Source organism: Callorhinchus milii, unplaced genomic scaffold (assembly GCF_018977255.1).
Source record: "Callorhinchus milii isolate IMCB2004 unplaced genomic scaffold, IMCB_Cmil_1.0 Scaffold3, whole genome shotgun sequence".
In the NCBI taxonomy this organism is placed as follows: domain Eukaryota; kingdom Metazoa; phylum Chordata; class Chondrichthyes; order Chimaeriformes; family Callorhinchidae; genus Callorhinchus; species Callorhinchus milii.
In genome coordinates this window covers 64954966-64981670 of record NW_024704744.1, presented here as the reverse complement: position 1 = coordinate 64981670, position 26705 = coordinate 64954966, and the positions used below count along the sequence as shown (strand labels likewise).

At 42.0% G+C, this 26705-nt stretch overlaps 1 protein-coding gene across 4 annotated transcripts in view; it reads right to left on the bottom strand.

Annotated features, from left to right (window-relative positions):
- myo6a (myosin VIa) overlaps window positions 1-26705 on the bottom strand; it is a 106961-nt gene that overhangs the window by 61105 nt on the left and 19151 nt on the right. The gene's annotated exons all lie outside the window — the stretch shown is intronic.

The window sequence follows — 26705 nt, the reverse complement described above, 5'->3', positions numbered from 1 at the left end:
ACCAATCGGCTAACAACCGGGTTCCTACTTACTGCTGGGTAAACAGAGGCGTGTGGAGTAAGGAAACATTTCGCCCTGTCGGGAATCGAACCCAGGTCCCCTCGCTTGCAAGGCCAGTGCTCTAACCTCTTAGCTGCAGGAATCCTCTCTTCATCTGACCTCCTCTTGCTGGAATGCGATTCCACAGGCACTGATCACTCTTCAGTATCGCCACCCCCCCGCCATTATTCATGTCTAAGTGTCGGCATGCAACTGGACTGTGGAAGGCATCACAGATGAGCCTGACCTTTCTCCAACTGGCTGCCACACATGCGCACTTACAGTAATAAAAGGTGGTGTAGAGTCGAGGAGCAAGGTTCCTGGCTGGCTTTCCCCTCTCTATCCCTGGGAAGGTGGTGGCTAATTAAACCTCTCCATGCAACCCAAGCTGAGATCAGTAAACTCAGCAGACAGATTCAGACCAGTGAACATACTGTAAGCTGCAGTTCTATCCCTTACTACAAAAGGGTTTCCCTGAGATTCGTCTTTCGACAAAAGCATCAAAGTTAAAATAAATTAAACTCTTAAAAACAGGTCAGTTTGGAATAGTAAGGACTAAATTAAACATGCTTCTCACAGCCACATAAAATACCTTAGGTACAGTGCAAAATAGAAAGGGACTGAAGCCTTATTCTTCCCAAAAATCCATTGGGCCAACAGCAGGATTTACATCAGCTTGTTTCAAGAAACAGGGAACCATGTTCACAGAAAAACAACTTGCACAATACAGATTGTTTGAATATAGATTATTAAGCACTCATTTAATTTTGAAATCAATAAGTGTTGTCAAATCTCCATAGTCAAATTTCATGAGAGATAGATAGTCCGAAATGTAAACCTATGTACATTCAAAAGATGAGATCAAATGGACCTTGTCATCCAATAAATCTGGGATCAAGGCATATAGGCATTATATGAAATGTGACCATATTAATATCCATTAGAAAAAAGGATAGAAAAAATGGCTTCATTTTCAATTCATAACTGAACAAACCTCTGTGAGAATTCGGAAAGAATATTTGTAGTGAAGCTGCTAAATTGGTCAAAGTGAAGAGAACGTATTCTAAGGCTTGAAACATTTAATTAATATCCTGGTTCAAATTCAAGATCCTCATCCTCACCTACAAGGCCATTCACGGCCTTGCTCCCTCCTACCTCTCTGACCTACTATCCCCCTACTTACCTGCCCGTACCCTCCGTTCCTCTGGCTCCGGTCTGCTCCACATCCCCCGCCCCAACCGCCCTACCATCGGTGGTCGGGCCTTCAGCCTCTCAGCCCCGAGGCTCTGGAACTCTATCCTCCAGTGCCTTCGCCGCCTCCTCCCTTTTCTCCTTCAAGGCCGGTCTCAAGACCTTTCTCTTTGACCGTGCCTTCAGCTCCCCTCTCGACTCTCTACTCCCTCTTCGCTCCCTCCCTTCCCTCCACTCACCCTGACCATTTCCCTCTGCTCGGGTCCTGACCCAACTGTCCAGCGCCTTGGGACGTCCTCCCGACGTGAAAGGCGCTCTATAAATGGAATCTTGTTGTTGTTGTTGGTTTGAAAGATAAACCTAACTACACCTTTTGACTATAAATCTCTCTGCTACATTTCTGTGCTGCTGACAGCTCTGTTGAATGTCTAAGTTTCGGCAGAAACTACACGTTGAAACTTGATCAGTAAAATTCTGTTTTACTTTTATTCAAATTCCTTATGGCATTCAGAGTCCAACCCCGCTGGAGAGCACAATAGTGCAGTGGCCCAGAGTCGAGAGTGGCCCAATTTCCACTCTCGACTCTCGTGTTTCCTCGTGTTTGTGTGTGTACCACATCTTTGCAGAGTCACCCGGGACAGGGAGAAGACAAACAGTTGTCAGGCTAAAGGGGAAGATCAGGGGGAGATGCACGCAAGCGCCTCTGACAATGCAACACATGCCCAACATGGAAGTGAAGTGTCTATACCACATTATAACAACAACAACAACAACAAGATTCCATTTATTGAGCGCCTTTCACGTCGGGAGGACGTCCCAAGGCGCTGTACAGTTGGGTCAGGACCCGAGCAGGGGGGAAATGGTCAGGGTGAGGGGAGGGAAGGGAGGGAGCGAGGAGGGGGTAGAGAGTCGAGAGGGGAGCTGAAGGCACGATCAAAGAGAAAGGTCTTGAGACCGGCCTTGAAGGAGGAAAGGGAGGAGGCGGCGAAGGCACTGGGGGATAGCGTTCCAGAGCCTAGGGGCTGAAGGCCCGGCCACCGATAGTAGGGCGGTTGAGGCGGGGGATGTGGAGCAGACCAGAGCCAGAGGAACGGAGGGTACGGGCGGGTAGGTAGGGGGATAGTAGGTCGGAGAGGTAGGAGGGAGCAAGGCCGTGAATGGCCTTGTAGGTGAGGGTGAGGATCTTGAATTCGAATAAACACAATACCACTCAAACTGTAATGAGTACTGGCTCCACTGTAAATAGAATATGACCACTTGTAATGAGTACTGGCCTGCAGTACAAAAACAGTACACCTCTGCCTGACTATTTTTAACTTTATAGTGTGTAGTTTTACTGAGTTTATTTACTGAAATAAAGCGTTTCAGTCAATCTTTACCTACCACGAATGGTATAAAGAACATTGTTTGCATGTCTATACAAGTGAGCTGCTGCAAGTACTGGCTTACATTGTGCACTGGAAGACAAAGCTATTATTCCCTGCCCAAAGTATGTCTGGATTGTACAAGGCAACGTGTGGTAGAATTAATGTCTAAACACACATTCAAATATTTAATAGGAAATACAGTACTATAGAACCAGGAAGAAAATACAATATTGATATACAGGAAGGCCTTGTTAGAATACAACCTAGTTGAACGTGGTTTCTTTGAGATCTATGTTGGATCTGTTAATTGGATGTATGACTGCTGGGAGCCAGACCTACCAAGTCCTGCCGATGAGCCAGGCTGGCCTTGCTGTCATCAGCAGTGTCCTGTAATACTGTGGACCCGCCAGCCTCAGGAACAGGACTACCAAGACTATCACAGAGGGTTGCCTTGATTCTGACATTCCATTGCCAAACATATCACCTTGGAGCCAGTTTAGCTTCAAGGTATCGCTGCCTATCTCGTCCCACCCCCCACCCCCATCCACCCCGCAGTTGTAAAGATACTCAAATGTAAAAATGAGACGAAATTCCTTCATGTATCAAATTGTGGCACAACATTGAGGGGTGTCTTAAGTAATTTATATAATGATAAATTATAGCACTGCCCTGTTGTTGTGGCCTGATTCCTGCTTGATTACTAGGAGCTGTAGTTGAATAAAACCCGAGCTCTATGAGGTTACAACAGTGTAATTTTGTCTCATTTCGGGCTATAAACATGATGAATTAAAATATTTGTCCTGAGCAAAGCATTGATGGTGAGATGTTTGGCCTATGTTTATAGAAACCCACACTCAAGACTTATAAAAGAATGTACAGCATGGAAACAAGCCACTTGGTCCACGCCAGTGTTTATACTGTAGACGAGTCTCCACCCATTCCTTTACTCCCTCTCATACTTTTCTATTACTTCACCCTCTCCCTCATGTGAAGGTCTAGCTTCCTCTTGAATGCTACACTATAAGATTCAACCACGCTTCAGGCAACGAGTTCCACAATCACTCCTGTTTCATCTAACCAAATAACCTGGGGTATGGGTCCTGATTCAAACCCTCTGCAAACAGTGTGTTGACCCTTGGGTCTTGCCAATTTCGGTGAGATCAGATGAAGAATATTACTGGTCCTTTAGGGAGCTTAATAATCCATATGGTGCTGACATTTGCAAGCGATGTCTACTGTAATACCAACACAGGAAGAGCTGTTAGGAAGTGGCGAAAGAAAGACAGTAATCTAAGACTTAAGAAAACAGCTTCCATCTGTTGTCGGTCAGGAGAAATATTTGAAATCCGAGCAGTCTGCAATTGCTGGTTGCTGTGTGTGTGATTACAAGCGAGCATAGTGCTGGGTGTGGATGATCTTTCCCCTCTTGCCCCCACTAAGTACTGAAGCTGACAAACTCATACACTCTACATTGAAATCCATATATCATGTGTGCTCCATGTCAAAGACTGTCAGAGCAACCATGACAAATTTTGTGGCAGTTTTGTGCTGTTGACTTACAGTATCTGGGCACTGGATCAATGACAGATCTGTACAGTGCAAGATGTTTGACAGTCTCTCCAAAGAAAGTGAGGACTTTATTCCCACTTATCTCAGCTGCATGTAAGGTCACCAAACCTAAGTGAACAGGCGATGTTCTAACACACTGCCTCGCCCAGTTTTATACGTGAATGGTTGATTTCTTTCTTGATTTTTATATTGATAAAAACAGGGCAAAGTGCATGTGTTGCTGTGTGTTTTGGTGGCATGTGAAACATGCAGACTCCTAAACTGTTCATGCGGTGTGTCTGTACATATAGGTTTTCAGGTACTTGCTTGTTCAGAATTATCCTTGAGGTTGTTCGGAGCCTTGGGTGTTCATGCCATTGGTTACTAGTAATGCTAGAACAACATACTGGAGAAGAGAAGAACTCTGATCCCATCACCTCCCAGTTCTGGATATTTAAACATTTAAGCACAAATTTCATTACAGTATTTTAAATGCAAATGTTTTCTAATCATTAAAAGCATTGAGAATTTGAATTTTAGAATTATACAACTGAATTCAGAGAATATGCCTGGTAATAATAGTGTTATTAATAAAGTAAATAAACTAAAACATTCTGAATAAAGTGCATGCACTTAGGTTAGTTTCTAATCCTACTGAATCCCTCGTTAATATTAATAATAATAATAATCCTTGCATTTGATGTAGCGTCTTATCACGTCTTTGAGATTTCTCAAAGTGCTTCACAGAATATACTGTTAATAATAATAATAATCCTTGCATTTGATATAGCTCTTTTCACATCGGGAGGACATCCCAAAGCACTTCACAGAACACACTGTAAAGTGAATTGACTGTATATTTTGTGGGCGAAACACGGCAGCCAATTGCGCAAGTCAGTATCCCACAAACAGTTGTGGATTGAGTGACCAATTTAATATTTTTCTTAAGGAATTATTACTCCCAGAAAAGCGATCCGCCAATTGACTCTGCTAGGTAAACAGAGACATATGGAGTAAGGAAACTTGTCCAACGTTTTGCTGTGCCGGGAATCGAATCCAGGTCCCTCACTTGCGAGGCGAGTGCTCTAACCACTGAGCTACAGGGCTCCACTATGAATTGCATTTGATGTAGCGTCTTATCACGTAATTTCCATCAGCTTTTGAATATTAATTTGTTTGAAAAACAATAACTATTTAGCAGATTTTAATTAAACTTTTAGTTAGCTCAGATGAGATACCCAGATGCCTTTGAAAATGAACACTGTGAGGTCTTATCTATTCTTTATTGAGCATAATGCCTGTAGAGACATTTAAAAAAAAATTAGGGTCCAATTGTTTTCTAAATTTCTCCCTATTAACATATGGCTCCCAGTCCTGTCCTCAGCCTCCTCTTGCAGTTCCATGGGCACTGGTTGTTCCAGATGGCCATCGTTCATGTGCATGTCTTGGCAGAGAATGTTGTCAGGTCACTGACTGTAGAAGGTGTTGCCACCGAGCCTGATCTCTCCCCACCCGGCTGCCGCACACAAGTATGACCAGTAGAAGGAGGAGGAACTCTGACTAGTTTTCCCCTCCCTAGTTTTCCCCTTCGTATTCCTGGAAAGGCTGAGGCCAATTTAACCTTACATACAACCACAGTGGAGACCAGCAAACTTAGCACAGACCAGGATTCGAACCAGTGAACTCTTGGTCCGTAACCTCAGCTCTATTCATTACACCAGCAGGGCTGCCCAAGACATTTAAAGTTTAAGAAAAAAGTTAAAATTCAGCTAGATTATGTCCTCCAGTTGAATGAAGAAAAACTCTTGCCTCTGAGTCAGAAGGTTGTGGGTTCAAGCCCCACATTGGGAATTTAGTATAGGCTGTTCATAATGCAGCCCAGTACTAATTACAGACCGTGTTATATTGTACAGTATTTATAATGCAGCCAATACTCATCTCTTTATAAATTAAACAAAAGCAAACAGCTGGGTTTTCACACAATCACTGATTTTTTAAAATGTTAATTCTGCTAAAATGCTAACATTCATCCGAGAGAAAAAAAATCTAACATTATTCTCATTTGGTTTGGTAACCATCTTATGTCAACGTCTTCGGATTGTGTGCTGTGGGATAACATACTGACCATTAAACAACAGACAATTACAGCGCAAGTTTAGGTTACAGTTTTAAAAAATGTTCAGTGGAATCCTGATATGATGGTGATGATAACTCATATGTGTGTGGAAGAAGCTCATCAATAAGAGCATTGTTTAACTCAGGAAGAAGCTAATGTTTTCCATAGAAAATATTGGTATTATTTGTTGTTCTTTGTCATTCTCAATTACAGAACTCATTTTACTATTCAGTACTTAGGTACTCTGAAACTGAATTGCACTTGTCAAGAATGCAAGCTGTTCCATTAACCACATATTCAACAACAACGTGCATTTGCCTTTAATTCAGAATAGCATCTAAATCCTGTGAAGCGTTTGAGACGTTTCGATGACTTGTTAATACTGTGCAGCCTCCAAATCTTCCTACTAGTACTTGCCTTTCCGGATTGTGGACATGTCTATGTCAACAGAGGCAGCTGGAGTTCTTGGGAGTCTGCCAGTTTGCCCAAATTATACAGCAAGAGGGCAGGAAGTTTGGAAGACCTTTCCCTCCACCCACAACACATGCAAATTAATCAGGGGAAGCTCATTGGATTACAAATCATATAGAGATTAAGGTCACCAAGCAAACCAAGCACAGGCCCAGTTAATACTGCTGACGGAGCACAAGTGCCCAAACTAACAAGACACTGCATTGCTTGAACATGACTTTGCTTCTTAAGTTAAAACAGAGCGCGTAAACATCCTTTTTGTTGTTTGAACTGTAACAGATGTTTCAATCGTCAGTCCCTGAATATTGTAACATGTATAGTGTATTAGAGTATTGCTTTATTCATCCCTCCTTCCCCACTGTTAAAGCCTGCCTGAAGACCATACTTTTTGACCACATATTTGGTGACTTTACCTACCCCTCCCCACCACCTTCCTCAGCTCCACCCAAGTGCAGCTGAAGCTCCCAGTCAACTCTCCAAAGCTCTTTGAGGCGTTTTACTAACATGAAAGCAGCTGTGTATCATAGAATCATACAGCACACAAGGAGGTTGTTGTTGTTAAATCGCTGTCCTCGGGTTACTGACCCACCCGCCACTGGAAATAGTTTCTCCTTGTTCCCTTCATAATTTTGAAAACTTCTATGAAGTCTCCTCTTAACCTTCTCTGCTCCAAGGAGAATAATCCGAGCTTCTCCAGCCTCTCCTGATAACTGAAGTCCCTCATTCCTGGTACCATCCTGGTAAATCTCCTTCGCACCCTCTCCAATGCCTTGACATACTTCCTAAAGTGTGGGGCCCAGAACTGAACACAGTAACATATGTATTGTAACAGCTGAGACTTAGCCAGTGTGTTATAAAGGTTTATCATAACTTCCTGACGTTTGTATTCTATGCCCCTATTTATAAAGCCTAGTATCCTGTATGCTTTTTTAACAGCTTCACCTGTCCTGTCACCTTCAAGGATTTACTTATATGAACCCCCCCCACCAGGTCTCTGCTCCTTCACCCCCTTTAGGATTGTACCATCAGCTTACAGTGCCTCTCCTCATTCTTCCTCCCAAAATGTATCACTTCACATTTCTCTACATTAAACTTCATCTGCCACGTGTCTACCCACTTTACCAGTCTGTCTATGTCCATTTGTAGTCTGTTGCTATCCTCCTCACTGTTTACTACTTTTCCTAGCTTAGTATAATTTGCAAACTTGATATTGTACTCCCTATACCCAAGTCCAGGTCATTTATATAGATCAAAAACAGCAGTGGTCCCAATACTGACTCCTGGGGGACACCACTTCTCTCCAGTCAGAAAAACAAGTTCACCACCACTCTCTTCTCTCTGTCTCTCAGCCAGTTCTGTATCCATGCTGCCACTTTCCCTTTAATACCGTCAACGTGTAAGTGTAAAATTGTTGGTCTCATTATTGTGTTGCAATTTCTATATTGGAAACTCTGAATGCTCACATTATGAACCCTGTTGTAACTGAATTGACTTTAGATTGCAGAGAAAGTGGAGAATTTGTGCTCATCTAAGTGTGATGCTAGCTTAAATGAATGGAACACTTCTGGGCATCCAAATAACAGCATTAGGCAATCTCACATCAGGTATAGCATGATCAGATGCAGAGGGAAGCTGCCTTTATTCTCTCTACACTCGTAACCCCGCCAAACTGAACAGGAACATCCTGCAACACTTGCCTTTCCAGCTATCCTAGTAGCAAGATATCCAAGATATCCAACAGTGAGACATTACGTCAAATGTTGGAGAGTAAAGGTAGTGAAAGAAGAAAGTGTAGAGTCTGGAAATAGACAGAGATGCAGCGCAGCAAGCGGTTATAAGGTACAAAGAAAAAGTCCATTTAATAAATAAATAAGAAGGAAGAAAGCTGGGCATGCGCTCCTGGCTTATCTCTAGGTCAGCTCTTTCAAGTTGACAATATAATTGAGTCCATCTCAGTACCTGGGAAACTAGGAGAAAGAATACACACAACTGCCGTGCCCACTGATGCTGAGCAGAACAATGGCCCAGCACACAACCACTGGTCTGCTTTTTGCGTATTTTATTTTCTAAAATCACGCATTTCAAAACAAACCTAAATGAATTTGGAGATAATTCTGCTCAAAATATCAGCGCACTTACCCGGACTAATGCGGGGAGGTGGAGAGGTGGTAGAATGTCCGGTCTGGCGAGCTGGAATTTAACAATAATAATCCTTGCATTTGATATGTCGCCTTACCACGCCATTGAGACATCTCAAAGAGGCTTCACAGAATACTTTGTAAAGTGGATTGACTGTGTATTTTGTGGGCAAAATGAGGTAGCTAATTGACATAGCAGGGTCTCACAAGGAGTAGTGAATTGAGTGATCATTTTTTTTTGCAAGGATTATTACCCCCGGAAAGCAATCACCAATTGACTAACAACCGGTTCCTACTTAATGCTAGGTAAACAGAGCCATGAGGAGTAAGGAAACTTGGCTAAGGTTTTGCCCCTCTCAGGAATCGTACCCGGGTCCTCTCACTTGCGAGGCGAGCACTCTAACCACTGTACCTCGTGACTCCAAATTATGGCTAAGTACAATGCCAGTACTGATATTGTAATTGTTTGAATTCCACGAGCAGCAGATAGCGAATAAACTATCTTCTACTCACAGGACTGAGTCAAAGTCAATATTCCTGACCACTGTAAAGGGCAGCAAGGAATGTGTTGGCAAGCACTAGGAGAGTGAGCCAGCGGGAGTCTGTACATGGCAGGCCACCTGAATTTTTTTTTTGATTTTCGGTTTCGGGCCCAGTCCAGTCAGGTAAAAATTCTGGATAATCAGAGTACAGTATGACAGGGGTTACTATATAGGCCAATAGTCTCTTGGTTTACAGTACATATTAGTCTTCTCTAAGAAAAATCTCCAGCGTAGACATGTCTCTCTGATCCACATTATACTCAAATTGGTCAGAAAAAACGAAGAATACATTTGAACCAAAAGAAAAGGTACATTTATAATTTTTTTTAATAATCCTTGGATTTGATATGGCATCTAATTGTGTTGTTGAAACATCTCAAAATACTTCACAGGATTTTGAATAAAGTGTAGTGACTCCATTTGTAGGCGAACTCAGCAGCCAATTTGCACACAGAAATCTCCCACAAGCAACCATGCAGTGAATGACCAGTTTTATTTTATTGCACCAAGTGAAAAGTGACTAGAGGTAGAATCACTTGATTACTATGAAGAGTATTGAAGGCTTCTGTGAAGAGCAGTAAGTTATAGGAATTAATAGAACACTGTATAACAACACAACAGCTGGTTTCAAAGTGTTAAAAGAATACCTACTGTTCTGCTGTATGGTTAGAAAAACAGCTGATACTATAAAGCAACATCCATCAAAGGATCGCTGGGAGAACATCACTATTTAGTTTACAGATGTTCACTCTCTTCATGGCTGTTTGCGGAGATGCTTCTGTGTGCAAATTGGCTACTGCGTTTAATTACAAAACACAGTCACTGCACCTTTCAGTGAATCGGGTGAAGCCCTTTTGAGATGTCCTCCCAATGTGAATGATGCGAAAATGAAAGAATTAATATTATTTTTTCAGAAATAACAAGCTTGATTTTTATGAAGGCAATCTCAAAATTGAACAACTAGGAAGACATCTGCATGGTGCTGTACCTTAATCCTTGTGGAATTATATTAGGATGTTTATTTTTGATGTAAGAGATACCAGGGTAAGCCTCAAACATTAGATTTAGCTTGATCCTCTAATGGGAAATGAGACACAAACATGGGCCTTCTTTATTCAAACCTCTCCTGAGATCTAGTAATGTTATGTTTATGAGAGTATGTTATCTCCTTTGAACACACACACACACAGCACATTCTGTACAAATGGCTTCATTTCAACAACAGGAAAATGTGACTCTGGTTCAGTTTTTAATCATTGTGGATAAATAGCACCATCTTATTTGAAGACATGATTTTTCGTAGGCACAAGGATTAAGAAATCAATATGCTTCTTAGCACATTAACAAATAAGAGGCATTCCGCATTCACGTGCTATGGAAATGGGATCAGGTTGTGCGGTGGATATATCCACTGAAAACAATGACTAAAGAAAGATAGAATAATACCAATAATCCTTGCATTTGTCATAGTGCATTTCATGTCAGGAGAACAGTGAGAACGGCTCAAGGAAGGACGATATCAACTTGAACAGGGAAACCACAAGGCAACCACAAAACCTTAATAACTTCCTCAAGGGCTCCAAAACGAACTGGTACCTGAGTGCTACTGAGCACCTGCTCCAACAGACCATTTACAGGAAGTAGCAACACAGATCATCCTCTGCGATAAAGATCGAGCATATCACAGACACCACCAGCTATTTCTCTAAGGCAATACGTTCACCAAAACTTCTACTAGCAAACAAAGCAACAAATACAAGTACATCACTATGAATAGCTGTTGTTAATTGACGTTTAATAATTGAATGCTTTAAAGGAAGTGCAATTAATTCCCATTACCATTTGCTGTGCACCCAATTCTCAGTGTTCCCTCAAGGCAAATTCAACTGGAAAGAGCAGCTGATGGAACGAATCCTCACTGGGGATGCAATCTACTTGTAACACGTGCTATGGAAATGGGATCAGGTTGTGCGGTGGTTATGTCCATTGAAAACAGGTAAGAAAGATTAGAATTACACAAATGGAAACAAGCAACAAAAATACAAATGGATTTGACTCAGCTGTGGTCAGTAATGTAGCCTCAGGAGAAAGCATCAGAATCAAGCCTTAAATGTAGACACAATTTCTAGTTCAGGATCTTATGTAAGCAGAAGGTGCTCCAGGTGAATGGCTGTGTCTAAAGATCTTCCAGTTCCTTATCATTTTGAAACATTTCAAAGCACTTTACAAGGAATTACTGTGAAGTGTATTTATAGGTAAAAGGCACAGCTTTTTGCACTAGTAAGGTCCCACAAACAGCCATTTAGTGAATGTCCAATTAATCGGGAGGTTAATTGTTGGCCAGAACACGGCAAGAAACTCTTGCATCGTGTCAAATAATATCATAGTGTCATGTGGTCTTAGTCCCACCTCAACAAGCAAATGGGGCAATGGTTTAAGGTTAAATAATAATAGTACTAATAATCCTTGCATTTGTCATAGTGCATTTCATGTCAGGAGATCAGCTCAAATGGAATAACCTGGAGTACCTGTGTATTTGTAGGGGAACTGGGTAGCCAACTTGTGCATAGAAATGTCCCGCAAACAGCCATGAAGTGAATGACCAATTTTATCTGAGAGATTGTCCGTCAGATTGTGGGGCATTGCTGTCCTCAAATCGTCTGACACTTTCACTTTCAGTGTACACAGTCCCTACAGTTTACAGTAAATTCTGCTTTGAAACAATATGAAAGCTGCTATGTCAAATGCAAGTATTATTATTAACATTTCAAATAGATCATAGCATCTGTATTTTCTACAGGTATCATTGGAATTTGTCAGTCTCGGATCTATTTTGTCCATCACTTGTTCTGGCACACTGAAGAATCTTGGTGCATGCACAAGTTATATTAGTTACAAAAAAGATTCCAATCCTGCCAATTAAATTTTAAAAAAACAAAGGAGATTTGATCTTTTGTGATAGGCAAGATACTAGTCAGTGTCCAGCATGTTCAAAATCTACGAGATTCAGAAACTCTGTTCAGTCTGTGTATGTTGAATTTGAGACACTTCATGTTAGTGAATCAAAATTGTAGTTGTTATTTTTCCAGTGAGAGGCACAGGGTGCAACATAAGCTGGTAAACAAGAACAGAGTACACCATCACCATCGTGACCAAACTACGAATCCTTCAATGCTTCACAACACAATCCTCTCAAAGGGTTTCAGGTGCACCTCTAAGGAACAAAAATATAGCACTTAACTACTAGCGAAGTCTTCAGCACATTACATCAGCTTGTTAGTAGTCATTTCCAGCTCTATATTTTTCAACCAAAGGACTCTACAATTCTATTATAATTTGTTATTATAAGGTGGACAATGTTAAATTAAGCTACCACAGCGTCGATCTGGATATTTTGAGAGAATGCTGACTTAAATCACGTCTAACCTAACTCCTGACATTGACCAAAGCGGTACCATAGCTGAGGTAGAACAGGCATTAACCCAAACTCTTAACCCACCAACAGAGCAGCGGAGCAAATTTGGTAAAGTTTAGAGGTAAATTTACATGAGATTTTACCATCACAAAATAGTTGAGTAGAGCTACAGAGATGATCCTTTGAGTGCAGCATACGACAACAAGTTGCATTTATATAACACCTTCAACACGAGGTAGTGTCTCAGAGCACTCAGAGGGATAAAAAAATTCCTTTTGATAACTGTCGTGACATCTAACCTGTGTTTGACTAATAATCCTGTCTGATAGTTCATTCTTCCCTCTAATGCAATGAAAGTGAGAATGTTCGGATTACAAGGCAAACACATCCAATAGAGCTTTATGGCACTCATCATGTTGAGGGCTGTCCACAGTAGAAGATGAAACATATTTTACATGTTGGAATCCTCGTATCTATAGCAAGCAATCCTTGCAATGTACAGCATATATATATATATATAGAGTAATTCACCCTTTACTTTGCTGCAATAAAGTGACTTGACTAACAACTACAATAAATGAGGAAAAAATTCTCTATCACTCTATTTATATAGCATTTTAGACTAAATTCAATATTCAATCCTAACTTCTGAATCAGCTTCAAAATTAAGGCTTTGAATTTGTCAAATTCTGGATGCTCTAAAATGCTATATAGATAGAGTAAATTTATCGAGAACATCAAAGTGGCTGGCACATCATCATAAGCTGTCCTGTAAAGATCTCCTACCACCATCACACTGAAGACAGATCTCTCTCTGTCAGATAGCTGATGAGGAAACTGAGGCTTGGACCAACGTAACTCAAGAGTCTGAGTTTGTGAACACAGATTTGTACATCCAGGGTTTGGAATCCACCTAGATTGGATTGCCTAGAGGTAAGCAGCTGCTGCTCAAGCTACTCTCCTCCAACTTGTGGAACCATCGCTCAATAAGGAATATGTGTCCAAGTTGTGGGCAGGAAGATGATGGCAATGCTCTCACGCATTTCATACTGAGCTGTGTCACCCACCAAGAAGCTTGCAGGGTGTTCCTAGTACTTGCCATCCACCCAATAAGGGCTCAAAACCCACGCTGGTTGGATGTCAAATGACCAACTAACTTGCAACTATCCTCCTTCGGAAGGAGCTGAGCGGGATCTCCTCGGTTCTGAACTGGCTCAAACATGATGTGTTTGGCAAGGGAATGTCAGAATCGGGGCCACTCTCTGTGGAGATCTTGGTAATCCAGGACCTCAGCCAAGCAGCACTGCTGATAACAGCACAGGCTGTCCTATCAACAGTACTTGGAGGGGCAAATCAGCCATTGGAGGTGGGGATTCTTCCCACTCAACTCCCATTAACCATGCCAAAGCCCAAGTGGATAGGGTGGTCATAGCTGGAGAGGCAGTGGGAAAGCTTGCCAGACAGTGATATCAATGGGCCCCTAAGCTTTAGCTCTTGCCTACCTGAGCCTAATACTTTCCAGAATTATGCAAACAGGATGCTTCCCTCCAAGAAGAGATTACGAATTCCATTCAATAAACATTTCAAAATTTCCATGTAGAGGTCCAATGCTCTGCTTGGTTTGGACTCGCAAGGAATTTCCCTCCAAAGTGTCTTAACTAACAATTTCAAGAGGACCCTTCCTGCGCCAGTGTTTTTTTTTCCGTTCCCATGACAATCATAATTCCCTGTTCTGATTTAAGACAGATTGTGGCCAGTTTTGTATTGTGCTTGTAATGTGTACTTGCTCCCTCCCACCCCTCTTTCAAGACATGTCTGTGGCTGTGCTTTTGGTCATCTTTCCGTTCCTGCCAACCTGCCTCACATCAGCTCCCACTGTCAGCTCCGGTGCCAGAACTATCAAGTGCTTTGGGATGTCCTCTTGATGTGAAAGGTGCTGTATAAGCGTAAATTGTATTGTACTGTGCCTACACCCACTAGCAGATGGGTTAAAATAGCTTGAACTCACTTTACTGGTGGAGAGGAGAAAGTGTGATATCTCTGGTCTGTGCCTTGGAAGCTCAGGCTCCAGAGGTGAAAAATCAGCTTCCAGACTCTCTGCATTATTCATTCCACCAGAATGTAGCTCATGTAACTTTGTGAAGAGCCAGTGTTTAGACCCAAATGGAGTTTGATCTTCCTCGAAACCTTTGTGGACCACATATCAGTTTGAGGCAGCTTCACATTAAGAAATTCGTAGGAGCTCAGTTGCCTTGATACTTTGAGCTGTTATTTGAGCCCTGAACTCATCAAATGAGACCTGACCAGGAGGATGAGGAATTGAATAATGTTGGGCTCACCTGCCTCATCTTCCCCCAATTCCCAAGAGTGATGACAAACAACGTACATCAAAACCCATGACAATATCAGCTGTTGTTTACAGTAACAAAGGTTCTGTTATGAGAGTTGAATCCAGCGTCATGGTCAGACAAGCATCACTATATGAAAAGTGTAGACATTAAGACCCATCCTACTCTGGAGGGTATTTTCTTTGGAGGGATCGCTCTGTAGACTTTGCACTGCATTTAATCCAACCTTGATCTGGACAGTAATGATGAGATTACAAATTGATGGGTACAAACAGAAACTGGCTTTATGTTCCAGGCTGTGTCTTTTTATCTTACACACACACTTACTATTTGAAGAAAATGTCAAAAATAAGGCAAGACTGTGAAAGCTATTCATGCTCCAGTTTGAACGGTAGTTTTAACATATATGTTGGGAATACAATATACTGACTTTAGTACACATTTGTAAATATTCCTCACTATTTATTGAAGACCTCAACTATCAAGGAAAAATATAGCTCTCACGACAACTGCTTGAAGACTCATGCAAACAAGAACACAGCAAGTCCAAACAGACGGACCTGAATTTATAGGGAAACACTATGTACAATAGCATCGTTTTGGCTTTGATTTCATACTCGGTTCTGTGAAAGCATTTGAATCAGAAGAGCCCACTAGGAACAAGGCATTTATCCAACATCCACAGATAAATGCTCATTAACTCAATAACTGCCTCTAACGTTAAGTCATGCAAATGGCTCGGGCTGCTCCTACACAGTTCCTGCAGCACCACTTTGTACTGTAACATGTAATTCAAAATGGAAAATTACAGGAACAAAATAATAGGTTATTCTGCATTGCCTCCACCACAATACGTTTCCAAGCCAATTATTTATAGATACGGCAATATAGCAGCTTAGCTATCTCTTTTCAACACTGAACATAATANTTTTTACTTAACCTTTATCTTCCCTTTCACCCTGCCTCTTTCCGGCATTTCTGTGACAAGCACTATTCCCTCATTAAAGGGGCCAGCATGAGGTAATAAGGGTTATGTGAAAGAGCGGGACACTGGGCTAGAAAATATGCCAAGTTCTAATAATAATAATCCGTACATTTGATATAGTGCTTTTCACGTCTTCTAGATGTCTCAAAGCACGTCACAGAATATAATGTAAAGTAAATTGACTGCATATTTGTGGGCGAAACGTGGCAGCCAATTGGTCACAGCAGTGTCCCACAAACAGTCGTGGATTGAAGTGACCAATTTTATCTTTTTTTTCTTGAGGGATTATTATCAGGCGTGTGGAGTAAGGAAACTTACCCAAGGTTTTGCGCTGCCGGGAATCAAACCTAGGTCTATCGCTTGTGAGGCAAGTGCTCTAACCACTGAGCTACAGACTCCTAATAAACTGATGGTACAGCCTCGAATGGCTTCCACCCATTCCTGATTTCCTGTGTTCCTATCGAACCATCTCTTCCTGTCATGGCTATGTTGTCTGTGTATGTTGGGAAGTAAGTGACAGCTTGCCTGGGAGTCCCCAGCTCTACAGTTTGCAGCTTTTTTTGAGCACTCTTAGCCTCCATAATAGCAAATAGATATCAGAAACTGAACACTGTTCCACTGCTGTCTGGTGCAGGCTCTGAAAGACCAATCCACTGCACTGCTATGCAACCCTGATGCTAGATAATTCACATGACTAATTTCTTAGGATAAGTACACTGTTATTTTGCTTTCAATCTTAATGGATCCCAAGGTGTGGAGTTTGCATTCGGACAGCAGCTTTCATGTAAAGGAAACATCTCAAAGCTTTTTACTTTTATTAAGAAGTGAATTTGGCTCAAATGTTGGGAGCATTTTTGCTTCAGGGTCACAAGGTGGATTGAAGTCCCACATCAGGACTTTGAACTCGTATTGTGGGATATCGCTGCAAATTAGTGATGGGGGACCTCTGCATTGATGAAGGTGACATCCTTCAATTGAAATATTCAACCAAGGTCCTGTTTACCTGTTTAGGTGGACATTAAAGATCCCATGGCAATATTTGAAAAAAGAAGAGTTTCTCACAGTGTCCTGGCCAACAATCTCCCAGATAAGTTGGTCATTCACTTCATGCTGTTAATGGTATGTACTGTGTGAACATTGTCCTTGTGCTTTTAAAACACCAACATGCTGCAAAATGTGACAACAATGTCAATTGGTAGTATATATATATATTGTAATATATCTTTTGGTCATTTTTCCCCTCCCACCACCTCCCACCCCCCAGCTTGGGCGCTCATCCAGCAGTGCTTTGGGATGTCCTCTCGACATGAAAGGTGCTATATAATGTAAATTGCATTGTACTGTATTTATGTTGCTTGTCTATAAGTACACAGTCACTACAATTTGCAGTAAAGCCTGTGAAACACTTGGAGATGCTTTTGACAATGTTGTCAGGGTCTAGAATTCTAACAGCAATGATAATTATTTTACTATTACAGCAAAGCCAACCAGCAGGGTTGCAGTTGTCTGCACGATAATAGGCTAACCCCCGTGCAAGATTCCAAGGTGAAATGAATTTGGTCAGACTCAATATCTGCTCTCCAATAAGCACAGTAATAGAAGCGAGCACATGCCCTCCTCCCTTACCTACAACTTATGACTAATTGAACATGCTGCAGCACAGCCTTGCAGTAGATACCCATTCGTTTTTATACCACTTCAAATTGATCCATCCTTTAATGTGAGTGGTGACAGTTCCGAGGTGTACAAAATGGCAAGACATGGGAACGAACCTTGGAGAATGATGGCTTGATCCAGTCAGTGTCTTTTCCTTTCCTGTTGAAGAGAATGCCCTACAGTATGTCTCGCCAGCAGCATTCAATTCTAGCAAATTGTAAAACTCCTACAAGTAATTGTTTTTGGTCATCTGGGTGTCTTGACACAATGGTATCATCTCCATGCTTAAGAATATCCAAACCCATCTGAGACTGCCACATACGGATGCCACCTACACATAAAATATCCCTTTGTCTGGAATGCCTATTCAGATGGAAGTTAAAGATCCCACGGCACTGTTTGAAAAAAGAAGGGAGTTTCTCTCAGTGTTCTGACCAACAATCCTCTTACCTAATTCCGGAGTCTATTAAAGGAAGAGCCAAGGTTTGGGGACCCCAGAGTATGAGGTGGGGTCCTGCTGGAATTTCACCACCTAAAACTGCTAGCTTTCCATTGAGAGCACTATCTGGCAAACTTCCCACTACTTGTCAAGCTAGGACAACCCTGCCCATTAGGGCTTTAGCTTGCAGAGTTAATAGGAGTTGAGTGGGATGAAGTGCCCCAGTCTATAACAGGTAATAAATATCATTGATTTCTATAAAACATACCAAACATACTATAAAAATGACATTAAAACATAGATGTCAAAGGTGTTGAATTTACTGCTGTACACAAGTACACGCACATTTGGGTCAGCCAGAACCTCAGCATTTACTCCATCCACAGGAGCGATATCCCTGTAAATTTAGTGCCATTAATTGGCAATAATACACAACACAAGTGTAAAGCTGGTAGGTGTCTGTGTGTGTATGGGAGGTGAAGGTTCATGAAAAACTAATGGAGACACAACAATAACCATTATCTTTTACAGATGAAGTTTTCCAGGAATACTGATCAACATCCTGAGTCTCAGGGATTGAAAAGATCTTTAAATTATGCCCAGAGAGCAGAAAGAATGGTCACTAACTGAGTATAAAAATCACACGTGAAAGAGAGTCTCTAAACTGCCAGTTGGAATGCTTTGATCCAACAAAAAGCAACGTTTCGGTAAGCTTTAACCTCCGAGCCCTACCATGCCCAGTAAATTAACTCATGCACTATCAGTTTGCTGAAGGCCTATTTGGGAACACAGTAAGCAGCAACTATCACTGGTGCTTCCACTGTAACAAACAATTGGATCGGCTTCAAGGGAAACTCTGCTGAATGTCCAGTCCAACAAGCGGCCTCAACTCAGTACATTCAATACCACGTCCGGCAAAGTGGCCTTAACCCAGCACTTTAATCTTTTATTAATAAACAGATTTAAATATTAATTACAAGCTACAAGATCTAACCAGTAATGTATTCGAGGCTGTGCAACCATATGCGATTCGCACCGATCAGGTTACCAATCAGCAGATAAAAAGAACAATTCGTTTTTCTTTTAATAAGCGAGAGTTGAGCTTTATTATTGAGTACAATTCCCACAGTCCACTATTCTACAGGAGCACTGGAGCTCTCAGTCACTGCTGTTTGGAATTATTTTCAGCTATGGGAGGAGAAAGGTCAGTGGGTTCTAACATGTACTTTTAATTCAGAAATTTCCAGGAATTACAGTAGAATCTGATTGTAACGTGCTGTTGGGGGTGTGGACACTGACATTTATTCACAGCAAAATCTAGAAACGTGGCTGTCTTACTTCCCAAGTGCCAACAAAATCTTGCGCTAAAATAAGGCTAACTTCCAGGACATCAGGTAGGGGGAATGTCAATCCCTGTTCACCATGTTTGTCATTTCTAGTTAAAGTACGAGCCCTTTACTCTCCAGCTTTTGAGTTAGTCAAAAGTCACGATTACATGAACTGAATGCCACAACCGTTAGTTAAATCCATACTTCAGCTTCACTTATGTCAGCCAATTGGTCACAGCAATGTCCCACAAACAGTCACGGATTGAGTGACCAATTTATTATTATTATTTTTTGAAGGAATTATTATCCCCGGAAAAGCAATCCGCCAATCGACTAACAACCGGGTTCCTACTTACTGCTAGGTAAACAGAGGTGTGTGGAGTAAGGAAATTTGCCCAACATTTTGCCCTGCCGAGAATCGAATCCAGGTCTCTCGCTTGCGAGGCGAGTGCTCTAACCACTGAGCTACAGGACTCCACATGGTCTTGAGGCTAAGACCATGAGAACTTACAAAGACCAGGACCTGATGGAATACACCCGAGGCCCCTCAATACATAAGAGGAATTTGTTGAAGCCTAGAGATTATATTTCATAGGTTAATGGAGGGAAATTATACAGTAGAAAATTGGATAGTAGATAATGTCAAAGCCATCTTTAAGGAAGAGGATAAGGCTAATTATAGGCCATTAGTTGACATATGTGATGCAAAAAGTAATGGAATCCATAATCAAAGACTCCATTACCAATTTATTTGAGAGGAAAATATAATTAGAGCAATTGAACACGGGTTTCAGAAGGGAAGATCCTGTTTGACAATCCTAATAGCAATATTTGAGGAGATAACAAAAAAGGTTGATGAGGCACATGCAATAGATGTGGTGTACATGGATTTTGAAACGACTTTTGACAAGGCACCACACCAATGCCTTGTGGCTAAGATCAGGCCATATGGGAGCAAGGAGAAAATAACCAAATGGATAGAGAAGTGTCTATAGGGAAGAAAACAAAGAGTGGAAGTTAAGTACAATTGCTCAAATTGGATAGATGTGGCGAGTGGCGTTCCTCGGGCTTCTCTTCTAGGACCACAGTTTTTCACCCTTCATACAAATGAGTTAGAGTTAGACCAAGGAATAGCTGGTAAAAATTCAAAATCTTGCACATGATACAAAGGCAGGGGGAATAGTGAACACAAAGGAGGACCACAATACAATACAGGTAGGTATTGATAAGATAGCTGAATGGGTAAACAAGTGGCAAATGAAGCTCAATGAAAAAAAGTTCATTTCAGAAGGGAAAACACAGGAAGAACCCATAACTTAAAGTGGGGAAATCTTAAAGGGGCAGAAGAACAGAGGATTAGGAGCACAAACTCCCAGGTCACTAAAAGCAGTGACTTATGTGGATAAGGCCATTAAAATCAGCCAATGGGGATTTGTGGTTTGTAGCTAGGGGATTAGAGTATAAGGATAAGGATGTAATTTGGAATCGGAACAAATCGATGGTCAGGCCACAGTTGGAATACTGTGTGCAGTTTTGGGCTCTTTGTTATAGGAAAGATGTAAAAGCACGAGAGGAGGTGCAGTGATTCACCAGGATGTTGCCTGGAATGACAAAAGAAAAGGCTTGATAAAGGGTGGCTTTTTTTTGGAGCTCAGAGACTGAGAGGGAATATGATAAAGGCGTATAAGATGATGGGGTGGATGGGGCAAGATTATTTCTGGTGGTCAGTGATCTAGATCTAGATGGCATAGTTTTAGAATCAGAATTACGAGGTCCAGAACAGAGATTAGGAAAAATGTCTTCACACAGAGAGTGACAGAAGGGTGGAATTCTCTGCCACAATCAGTTGTTGGAGTGGCAACCATGTATTCATAAAAAGGCTACAACAACAAAACAACAAAATTTCATTTATAGAGCGCCTTTCACGTCAGGAGAACGTCCCAAAGCGCTGAACAGTCAGGTGTCGGGGCCCGAGCATGGGGGAGGGGTGGTGTAGGGGTGAGGGAAGACAGAGAGGTGGGAGGGAGACCAAAGGCACGGTCGAAGAGAAGGGTCTTGAGACCAGCCTTGAAGGATGCAAGGGAGGAAGCGAGGTGAAGGGACCGTGAGATGGAGTTCCAGAGTGTGGGGGCAGAGAGGCTGAAAGCCCGGCCACCAATGGTAGGACTGGTCGGGAGGGAGACATGGAGCAGGCCGGAGCCTAATGAACCTACGGAGCGGGCAGGTTGGTAGGGAGTCAGCAGGTCAGAGAGGTAGGAGGGGGCAAGGCCATGGATGGCCTTAAAGGTGAGGACAAGGATCTTGAATTCGATCCTCTGGGGAATGGGGAGCCAGTGGAGTCGGGCGAGAGTGGGAGTGATGGGGTCACGGAGCCTGGTGCGTGAGAGTACATGAGCTGCAGAGTTTTGGATGATCTGCAGTTTGTGAAGGAAGAGTTGGGAAGGCCGATGAGGAGGGAGTTCCCGTAATCAAGCCTTGATGTGATGAATGCGTGGGTGAGGGTTTCGGCAGCCTGAGGGGTGAGGCAGTGGCGGAGTCTGGCAATGTTGCGGAGGTGGTGGTAGGCAGTGCCGGTCATGGCGCGGATGTGGGGGAGAAAGGACAGTTCAGGGTCAAACAAGACACCCAGGTTCCTGACTGGCTTCGTGAGGTTGAGTGTGCAGCCGTGGAGGCTGATGCTGCCAGCGCCTGACTAGACACATGACAAAGAGAGAATAAGCTTGAGGGTTAAGGTATCTAGGATTTGAGATGGGATCTATGGTGGGCACTTGTATGGAGTACAAACAACTGGACTGGAAGGACAAAATGGCCTGCTTCTCAGCTGTATCTTCTACCAATTAATGAGAGGTTTCAGACCCCTAGTATTTTACGCCACAGACCAAAATGCAGTATGAATTCAAAGATTCTCCTCAAATCATAACTTTCAAATATATTTTTTAATCATTTAATGAGTTTTATATGAATCCTGTAGTATAGCGGTAGAGCACACGCCTCGCAAGCTGGGTTCACTTCCCAGGCAGGGCAAAATCTTCGGTAAGTTTTCTTACTCCACACCCCTATATTACCTATTATTAGTAAGTAAGAACCCTGTTGTTAGTCGATTGGCGGATCACTTTCCAGGGGCTATAATCCCTCCCAAACAATTATTTAAAAAATAATAATAATTTGGTCATTTAATTTACAACTGTGGGACACTGCTGTGCACAGTTGGCTGCCACGTTTCTCCCACAAAATATAGTCAATTCACTTTACAGTATATTCTATGAAGCGCTTTGAGAAGTCTTGAAGACTTGATAAGGCGTTATATCAAATGCAAGTATTATTATTATTGTGACAGACCACAAGCATCTGAATGAAAACTATGGCAGGAGACTTTGCAACTACTGCAGTTGAATCCAGGTGTAAGTGGAGTCCTGTAGCTCAGTGGTTAGAGCACTCGCCTTGCAAGCGAGACACCTGGGTTCAATTCCAGGCAGGGTGAAACCTTGGGCAAGTTTCCTTACTCCACACGCCTAATAATAATCCCTCCAAAACAAAACAATAATAAATTGATCGTTTTCAATCCACGACTGTTTGTGGGACACTGCTGTGCGCAATTGGCTGCCGCGTTTCGCCCACAAATATATAGTCAATTCACTTTACAGCGTATTCTGTGAAGCGCTTTGAGACGTCTAGAAGACGTGAAAAGCGCTATATCAAATGCAAGGATTATTATTATTATAAGTGATATGCAAAGAGCTTTAATTGATATAAACACTATATAAGTTGTCCTACATCACCTCTCAAACATTTCATATGAATGACAGAGGATATTACATCACTGATAATTTCCTAGCCCATTTCGATCTCCCTTCCCCATCATACCATAGAGTAAAACACTGGCTTAACTGGCAGGGTTAATTTAACCCTGAACTAAAATGTCATGCTCTTGTCCATATGAAAGATTTACTTCGGTGCTTTGGCATGTGCTGCAGTTCAATGGGAGCTGCAATGGAGAAGAAATGCTCTGCTGTGAAAACAATGCAACAACCTAACAACCATCACCTCAGCTTTTACTTGAACACAGCAATGTGAGGACTCCCAACTCTGTGGACAGCTACACTGAAGTGAATCAACTGTCCACTGCCCTTCTTAGAAGCATTCAATTCCTTTGCCAGACTGACTGCATGTGGTTTCCATGGATTCCAGAATGCGCATAAATAATAAAGGGCGTATAAAGTGAATTATGGAGGCCAGCAGGTCACAGACTATGCAAATCCTGTTCAAATGTCTAAACAGAACCGAAAAACATGTCACTCTTGCACATTGTGATTTAAAGCATTTAACTTGTTTGTATTTCCTAAGCCGTGCCTCCTGAGACGTGGCGAGCAAGGGCATCTCTCAGTGAATGAGGCTCAGTACAGCTTGCTATCAAAGGAACAAAGACAGGAGCACGAGTGTTACGTTGCAAAGATGCAGTTGGCTATATGTCAACAGATTCATATATAGAATGGAAAAACAGGAAAACTGTACAAGGCACTCCAACAGTTGGAAGTTCCCTTCCCTTATCACACTAAGAGCAGTCAGTACATCATACACCCAGACACCGTGTCCAAGTCAGAATATAGCGCAATAACTACAGTGCTTTGATCTAACACAGCCAGGGCAACCATCCATTGGGTTAGCGACTATGTAAAGGCTACTTCCCAAAACCCTAAAAAGAATTTAACTTAAAAAATACTTGCTTCAAATGAAAGGGTGCTCTGTAGCTAGCTTTTCTGACTTTATTGAATAGTAAGTTCAAATCCATACTTAATTTCCCCACTGAGATCTAATTAGAGATAATTGCAAACGAAGGAAACCATAATTTCTAGAAAAAACACCAAAATGCAAGAGGACATAATTGAAGACTAAAATGCCAATTTGCCATGTCACCAAGATAAATGGTTTCCTACAAACAATACATTGCAAAGACAGAAACAAGGTAAGTTCTCTCATGAATTAAAGCCCAATATAATAAAATAACTAAGATCACTAAAACCACCAAATCTAACAGGTCCTGGCTTCATGTCAAAAAGGGGTTGTTCTTAAAATGTAGCAGGATCCCTTTATTGTCCACCCTGCACAATGACTCAGAACGATCATTCCTCACCCAAACTATGCCTACACCTCTCCCAAGATCAGAAAACTAAGGAAAACGTTATCTCCCCTGATCTACCCTGTCTTTGACAATCGGGCTTAAAATTGCAGCTACAGCATTTGTATACAATCCACACTTCAAGAGAGGGGTGGGGAGAAAGCTTCAGATGGATATTATCTGAAATTATGGAGGGCACTTGTGACACACTGAAGATGGCTTAATGGCAGAGATAAAAAGAGATCACAACACTGGAGCAGAAGGTCAGATGTTATTGGAAATACAGTACATATTTCACAAACATGTTTAGAAAGACAGAATTTCCTAATGGAGTGCAATTTGACATGTGGAGTCCTGTAGCTCAGTGGCTAGAGCACTCGCTTTGCAAGTGAGAGACCTGAGTTCAATTCCAGGCAGAGGGCGAAACCTTGGGCAAGTTTCCTTACTCCACACGCCTAATAATAATCCCTCCAAAAAACCAAAAACAATAATTAAATTGGTCATTTTCAATCTACGACTGTTTGTGGGACATTGCTGTGCGCAATTGGCTGCCGCGTTCGCCCACAAATATACAGTCAATTCACTTTACAGTGTGTTCTGTGAAGCGCTTTGGGACGTCCTCCTGACGTGAAAAGCGCTATATCAAATGCAAGGATTATTATTATTATTATTATTATTGTGGGTCAGAAGACAAAATAGGTATCCGCACTTCCCCTCCGAAACACACACACAAGCACGCACATCCACAATACACCCCCACCCCCCACAAATGGAAAGATTTATTAATTAAGCCGTGGTGTGGGGGGTGGGGAGAGAGAGAGAGTGTTGGCAGAGGTATAAAAGAATAAGTAATTTGTTCTAGCATTAAAGGAAGCGAAGTGCACACACTGCAAATGTGAAGTACTTCCTCCAAACTTTCAAAACAATTTGGGTTTTAAGATCCTAATTTGAGGCCAGCGCTGTGATGCCATGGAGACCAATCATCTCAGCTTCTGCAGACTTCAGGCCTCATATTCCCCGGCCAACAAGCACTGCTCCACACGCACCATCTCGATTTTCCATGATACAAGCTTACAATCGGTGAGGAGCAGCAACTGAGTAATTAATAATACTCAAGCTCTCTAATTCTTAGGATTTCCTCACCTTCCTCACCTCACCTCTGTTCCTCTGACAATCTTCAGGCTTATAAGAACCTAAGCTTGGCATCACCTAACAACAACTCTCTCTCTTTTCAAACGTGATGGTGTCCTGCACTACAGGCTTTGGCTCTTCACCAACATTTCTCAATTCAACTAAACAGCACCATCAGCATTCAGGACTGCCAGTACTGGGGTAGCATCAACAGAATAATTACCATCGCCCACAAAATATACAGTCAATTCACTTTACAGTATACTCTGTGAAGCGCTTTGAGACACCTCAAAGGTATAATAAGGCGCTATAGCAAATGCAAGGTTCATTATTATTATTATTATCTCTCTCAGAACCTGCTTGCGACTAACAGCAGGCAAAATCGAGGAGGTTTGCTCCAGCAGCAAGTTTTCCCACCAGCCCTCAAATACTTAATCTCCATCAAAACAGGGAGATGGGGAGTCAGACTGTGGCCTTTTGAACAGTTTAATATACCATATGGACCACTGTAAGCTAGCCCTTGGATTGTGTAACCAAATGTTTGCACCACTGCCATTCTCCTCTCAAAAGATGAACTTTTAAAACCAAAGATAATTGAACAAGGTGGAGAGTTTCATTGGCAATCATTCCATGGAAAGAATAGACCCAACAAATGTTACTTAATGGATTGAGAGGTCATAACATACTGGATACTGGATAATAGATGGCGGGTAGGGAGTTACAAGATAGTAATTCAACCCAGGTGAGATCATAAAACATCACAGCAAATCCAAAAGCACCTGCCTTAAGAACTCGATGCTGGGCACTCTTTATTCTCAGTATTATACATTACAGCTACTTCCAGCAGATAACACAATTATTTAGCGCCCTTCACA